Consider the following 7,724-nt stretch of genomic DNA (forward strand, 5'->3'; position numbering starts at 1 on the left):
TGTTGGTCACAGCACCACGTACACTGTAATGAGACAAACTCAGGCTGATTTGCACAATCACTGTCCTGTGTACACACTGTTGTGCTCATTGTGCCTGACAGACAAAGGAGGATAGAACTTAGCTTGCCTCATGGCTTCAGAGGGTTTTACAATATCTTGCTGGATGCAGGGAGGCAGCCATACGTCTTTAATCCCAGCACTCGGGAGGCAAAGGCAGGCAGATTTCTGTGAGTTTGAGGCCAGCGAGTTCCAAGACAACCAGGGCTACATAGAGGAAACCCTGTCTCAAAAAACAACAACAGTAACAAAAAAGCAAAAGTCTGTGGCAGCAGGGACATGTGGGAGAAGTTGCTCACATGGAAGCTGTCCTGCAGTCAGCTTGGTGCCATCACTGGAAAGTAGGCATTAAAAGCCGTGATAGGTTGGTGTGCAATCAAACAGTGAGCAGACAACTGGGGCTTCTGTTGCTGAGGCAGGTGGTATAGAGGCCATCAGGAGATGCAAACAGATCCTGTTCCAGTAAGTCAGTCAAGCCTGATCCTGTGGTAGAGTTCACCCAAGGGGCAAATGTTGGGGTGTGATCAACTCATGCTTTTACAGACACTTTCTGGGCTTTGGTACCCAGTGCTGTTTCTTCATCTTTCTCATCATTTGGAGTTTGGTACCCAGTGTTCCCTTCATCTTTCTCATCATCTGGGAGTACCCAGTAGTACTCCTTCATCACCTTTCTGCCATGCTTTTATTTCTTCTGCTTTGGATCATGTGCATTATATTTTGTGTCCAGTGGATGGAAACCCAGCTTAGTAGAACTATGCAAAGGAACTTGATCTTCTAGACTAAACTTTTTTTTTCTCATTTTTTTTATTAAAAATTTCCATCTCCTCCCCTCCTCCTTCCCCTTCCCTCCCCTCCCTTCCACCCATACCCCCACTCCACCCCTCTCCAAAGACAAAGAGCCGTCAGGGTTCCCTTCACTATGTTAAGTCCAAGGTCCTCCCAACTCCCCCTAAGTCCAGGAAGGTGAGCAACCAAACTGACAAGGCTCACAGTGAGCCCGTCCATGCTGTAGAGTTCATGCTCATCGCCGTTGTCCTTGGTTTCTCAGTCCTCCTCCACCATCAGCCACATTCAGAGAGTCCAGTTTGGTCCCCTGTTCCATCAGTCCCATTCCAACTGGACTTGGTGGTCTCCCGTTAGATCTGTCCCACCGTCTCAATGGGTAAATGCACTCCTCACGGTCCTGACTTCCTTGCTCATGATCTCCCTCCTTTTGCTCCTCATCAGGACCTTGGGAGCTCAGTCCGGTGCTCCTATGTGGGGCTCTGTCATTTTCTCCATCCAATGCCAGGTGAAGGTTCTATGGTGATATGCAAGATATTCATGACTATGGCATCTGGACATTTCTGGCACCCTCTCCTCAGCTGCCCAAGGAACTAGCTGGGGGCGTCTTCCTGGACACCTGGGAACCCCTCTAGAGTCAAGTCTCTGCCAACCCTAGAATGGCTCCCTTAATTAAGATATATAATTCCTTGTTCCCATATCCACCCTTCCTATATCCCAACCATCCTATTCCCCCAAGCTCTTCCCATCCTCCACTTCACTCTTTTCTCTCCCAATTCCCCCATCCCACCCCACCCCACCCCCAAGTTCCCATTTTTTGTCCGGCAATCTTGTCTACTTCCAATATCCAGGAGGATAACTATATGTTTTTCTTTGGGTTCACCTTCTTATATAGCTTCTCTAGGATTTTTTTGCGAATTATAGGCTCGATGTCCTTTATTTATGGCTAGAAACCAATTATGAGTGAGTACATCCCAAGATGAACATAGACTAAACTTTTTTTTCCTTGAAAACGCCCACTTACTTTGTAATTTCTTCCAAACCCTAAGTACTTGTTGCAACTAGGGCAGTCCCAAGGCAGGTACAAAGCATTGGAAGAACACGGTTCTTCTCAGAGCTCCATTAATTCACAAAAGGAACTTAAACCAACAGTAGAGCATTCCTGTCCCAGTATGTGCCAGCACCTGCCGGAAGTCATATCTGTTGGTGTCTTAAGTGGGTGCATTTTTCATCAATACAGATTTTCTTTCCTCATGGAGGTCTAAGGACAATGCAACAGAAAATGGTTTTATTCCCCACCCCACCCTTAGAAAGGGCCAGAAAGTTTCTGATAAACACTGAGTGCTTGGGAGACACAAAATTCAGTAATGTTCATATGCTAGACCTGCCTTTCACCACGTGTGTGCTGGTGACTGCTGTCCTAGAGATGGGCTTTGCAAATCCCAAGCTTTAGTTTAACTGGATACCCAGGGTGAACTGCCCCCTTGTGGGTGATGTTTGCACTGTAGAGCTCTGATGACAAGAAGAAAATGATTTTGAGCCTTTTAAAGCCAGCTGTGAAATCTGCAGTTTAAGTTCAACTGAACCCCAAGAAATACGTTACCTTAAGAAGGATCTCCCCCCAAAATATAAACACATGAAAAAGCCCACTGTGTACACAGCATCCGTGCTTGTTTTGATGCAATGAGACTAAAGCTGCATTGTTGCATCCTAGAGCCGATCTCATTCCTAGCACCAGGAATGGCTCCTTCCCAGGGAAAAGACTTGGCTTTGTTTTTAAAGAAAGTAATTGTTTTACGAAAGACATGTCAAATCCCTCACCTCCCACCACTCGTCTGCTTGGAAGTTCTGATTTTAATGACATGTTCTCAGTTAAGGGCTTCTTCACACCATCAGTTATCTTCCTGCAGGACACTGAGATTTCTTCCCACCTTCCTCGCTTCAGCCTTACATGGGAGAGAGTCGTTATTCTTTAGAAAGCCCGAGTAAAGCCCCCAACTTGTCCTGCAGTGTTGTGTATCATTCAGCTCAGACAAAACCCGCAAAACAACCTTGTAGTCAAAAGACATTCTCCCTCCCACAGGAAGCTGAAGACACTCGCTTCTGTGCCATGTTTTCTTCACTGTTCCTTCCTTATCAGACCTCAGCTGTTCACAGCCTGTTGGATGTCAGTTCAGGAGGATGTCTCAGAGGCATTGCTCCCAATGCATCTGTCTGGACACAGACCCTGGATCTAAATCTCAAGACCTCCCTGAAAGTCTGTGCTATTTTGAGGTGTGCTTCTGCCCTCAGAGAAGCCAGGAACCTCTGGGTTTAGGTAGGTAAAACCTGAGAAAGGTGCACAAGCAATGCCAGGTCACTAGCAATAAGGGTAGAGAATAAGCCAGGTAGCAACAGGAGCAGAGCGCTGGCTCTCTCCACCCACAGATAAGGAGGTGTCTGACCTGCTGATCGCTTATCTGGCAGGAGATAACATTCACACAGAGTGTCTGTCCTTGTGAGAAGGAGATTTGGACCTGTTAACTCCTGGTTAGACCCACTGTGACTGAAGGAAGGCTTTGGAACAATGCCCTGGTTCTCTGAGTGCCCAGAGAAGGGGACCCTAGATTCCCAAGCTATTACAACACAGAGCTCTGTAAAGGCAGATCATGGAAAACCCCAGAAGCCATAGTCTACTAAAACACTTGGAGCCTGAAGGAAACTTGCAGGTCCGCTTAGTGAAGTTGTAGACAGGAGAAAAGACATGCTTCTCACTGTTTTTGTTTGTTTGTTTTTTTCCTGTTTACCTTACTGTAACTGAAGGTGCCAGGGAGGGGTCAAGTCAGGGAGAAAACTGTTAGCCTGTCTCTAGAGAGACTTGGTAAGAATCTCTTCCCTTGAAAGACCCTAATTTCTAGGGTTCAGGGAAGGATCTCCCAGACTCAATAAGCCACACCAATGGATGCAAACAGCAAGAGGATTCTTTAATGTCGAAGGCTCCAACGGGGAACTCAATACTCCAGTGAGACTGAGCCCCCCTGGTATTTTTCCAGCAAGCATTTATAGCGTCTCAGGGTTACATAACAGGAAACCATAGCAACAGCAATATCATTGGTCAACTCAAATTAACATATAGGGGGATCAACATCAGGATGAAAACAAGTCTAACAGGATAAAAACAAGTCTAACAGGACAAAAACAAGTCTAACAAGAAGAAAACAAGTCTAACAGGACAAAAACAAGTGCATTTCCTTTTGGTAGAAATGGTCCACAGCACTAACTGGTAAAACTACTGTACAGTAAACTGTCAGTATTCTCTGGTTCAGCATATCTTATAACCTATATTAACTGTATAGATTGTGCACTTAAAGCTGTTACCAAGTTGTCAGAACCTTAAGAACAAAAAACAAGTCTAAATTAAGCCAGTTTTCAGCCAGTTTCTGCCTCCTGAGCTTTGATACACAATGGACTGGGTGTTTTTCTCAAGACTGCTCCTGCCGCCCACAGATACCCTGTTTTGCCCCCTTGGCAGGTGCTTTCAGGGTCATGGGTCACATACAAAACATATGGGGAGTTTTCATGAGCATGGGAGGCTTAAAGGAAAACAAAAACTTGGGATGGAGGGGTGCTGGTTATTCCCTTAGAAATACTCAGAATCTTCTCTGAGTGGTTTCGTCAAACAGACTACCACCCATGTCTTGGAAAGATCACGTGTATTAACACAGTGTAGAGAACATTGGGATTGTTTGCAATAATTTCTTTTTAAAAAAACCTGGAGATTGTGCTGCCAGGTTCGCTGTGTGATATTCCATCCCGCCCTGCCCCCACCTTGGCCCTTTTGTCCGGGTAGTGTCCCTGGGCTGCCGGGAATGCCTGACCCTGTGCCCTGACATTCCATCTGAACTGCCTTCCCTAGTGTTTTCAGGTGTCCTGCTCCTGTACTGAGGCCATCTACTCAAAGGGGTCAGACTCTGGCCTCCAGGCAGGTCTGAGGATTCCTGCGGAGGGGTGCGGTCTCCTTCAGATTGTGCTGCCAGGTTCGCTGTGTGATATTCCATCCCGCCCTGCCCCCACCTTGACCCTTTTGTCCGGGAGGTGTCCCTGGGCTGCCTGGAATCCCTGACCCTGTGCACTGACATTCCATCTGAACTGGTGAGTGAATGCGGACCCTGGGGCAACCTGCCCTGGAAGAGAGCACAGACCCCCTTCCCCCAGTTCCCTCTGTAGGCTCATCTCTGTTTCTCAAGACCCTGTCTCTCCCAAGCCTTCCCTAGTGTTTTCAGGTGTCCTGCTCCTGTACTGAGGCCATCCACCCAAAGGGGTCAGACTCTGGCCTCCAGGCAGGTCTGAGGATTCCTGCAGAGGGGTGCGGGCTCCTTCAGATTGTGCTGCCAGGTTCGCTGTGTGATATTCCATCCCGCCCTGCCCCCACCTTGACCCTTTTGTCCGGGCGGTGTCCCTGGGCTGCCTGGAATCCCTGACCCTGAGCACTGACATTCCATCTGAACTGGTGAGTGAATGCGGACCCTGGGGCAACCTGCCCTGGAAGAGAGCACAGACCCCCTTCCCCCAGCTCCCTCTGCAGGCTTGTCTCTGTTTCTCACGTCCCTGCCTCTCCCAAGCCTTCCCTAATGTTCTCAGGTGTCCTGCTCCTGTTCTAAGGCCATCCACCCAAAAGGGTCAGACTCTGGCCTCCAGGCAGGTCTGAGGATTCCTGCAAGGGAGTGCGGGCTTCTTCAGATTGTGACACAAGGAATAGGTCCTCCTCTGTCACTGAGGAGATCCAACCAGTTTCAGTCACAGCAAAGATTGGTCTAGGACACCAAGCGCCTCCCGGCTCCTCTTGAAGGAAGAGATGGGCAGGCGCCAATGCAGGAGCTCCTCCATCAACATGAAAGGCAACATGACATCACCACAATCCAGACATCCCGAAACAACAAGAATTGAACACCCTACCCCAGAAGATATAGAAGAAACCGACCTTAAACAGTACTTTATGAAAATAATAGAGGACCTTAAACAGGAGGTAAAAAACTGCCATAAAGAAATGGAGATGACAAACAAAAAGGTAAACGAAATAAATAAATCTCTCAAAGATACCCAAGAAAAACAAGAAAAACAAGAAAAAGCAATCAAACAGGTAAGGGAAACAGTACAAGACCTGATAAACGAAATGGAGGTATTGAAGAAAACACAATCTGAGGGAAGACTGGAAATGGAAACTCTGAGTAAATGAACAGAAACTTCTGAGACAAGTATTTCCAACCGAATACAAGAGATGGAAGAAAGAATCTCGGACTCTGAAGATACTATAGAGGAAATAAATTCACAGATTAAAGAACTAAACAAATCTAACAAATTCTTAACACAAAACATTCAGGAAATCTGGGACACCATGAAAAGACCAAACCTAAGAATAATTGGGGTAGAAGAAGGAGAAGAATTACAACTCAAAGGCCCAGAAAACATATTCAACAAAATTATAGAAGAAAATTTCCCCAACCTAAAGAAGGATGTTCCTATGAAGGTACAAGAAGCCTACAGAACACCAAATAGACTGCATCAAAAGAAAGCATCCCCATGCCATATAATAATCAAAACACAAAACATACAGAATAAAGAACAGATATTAAGAGCTGCAAAGGAAAAAGGGCAAGTAACATATAAAGGGAAACCTATCAGAATTACACCTGATTTCTCAATGGAAACCATGAAAGCCAGAAAAGCTTGGATAGATGTGCTACAGACACTAAGGGAACATGGATGCAAGCCTAGACTACTATACCCAGCAAAGCTTGCATTCACCATTGATGGAGAAAACAAGATATTCCAGGACAAAACCAGATTTAAACAATACGTACCCACAAATCCAGCCTTGCAGAAAGTAATAGAAGGAAAATCACAAACCAAGGAGTCCAACAACGCCCACAATAACTCAGGCATCTAGCAACCCTTCATCAGCACAACTTGAAGAAGGGAAACACACAAACTCTACTACAAAAAATGACCGAAGTTAACAACCACTGGTCATTAATATCACTTAATATCAATGGACTCAATTCACCTATAAAAAGGCACAGGCTAAGAGACTGGATACGAAAACAGGATCCAACATTTTGCTGTTTACAAGAAACACACCTCAACCACAAAGACAGACACCTACTCAGAGTAAAGGGTTGGGAAAAGGTTTATCAAGCAAATGGCCCTAAGAAACAAGCGGGTGTGGCCATACTAATTTCCAACAAAGTTGACTTCAAACTAAAATCAATCAGAAGAGATGGAAAGGGGCACTTTATACTCATAACAGGAAAAATCCATCAGAATGAAGTCTCAATCCTGAATATCTATGCCCCTAATATAAAAGCTCCCACTTATGTAAAAGAAACACTTCTATAACTCAAGGCAGCCATCAAACCACACACACTATTAGTTGGAGACTTCAACACTCCTCTCTCACCAATGGACAGGTCAATCAGACAGAAACCTAACAGAGAATTGAAAGACTTAATGGAGGTAATCAACCAAATGGACTTAACAGACATCTATAGAACATTCTACCCAAATAGGAAAGAATATACCTTCTTCTCTGCGGCTCATGGAACCTTTTCGAAAATAGACCATATACTTGGTAACAAAACAAACTTCCACAGTTACAAAAAAATATTAGCAACCACCTGTGTCTTATCGGATCACCATGGATTAAAATTAGAATTCAACAACAATGCTACCCCCAGAAAGCCCACAAACTCATGGAAACTGAACAGTCAACTACTGAACCACACCTGGGTCAAGGAAGAAATAAAGAAAGAAATTAAAGTCTTTCTTGAATTTAATGAAAACAAAGACACAACATACTCAAACCTATGGGACACAATGAAAGCAGTGCTAAGAGGAAAGTTCATAGC

This window comes from Arvicola amphibius, chromosome 1, assembly GCF_903992535.2.
Source record: "Arvicola amphibius chromosome 1, mArvAmp1.2, whole genome shotgun sequence".
Lineage (NCBI taxonomy): Eukaryota > Metazoa > Chordata > Mammalia > Rodentia > Cricetidae > Arvicola > Arvicola amphibius.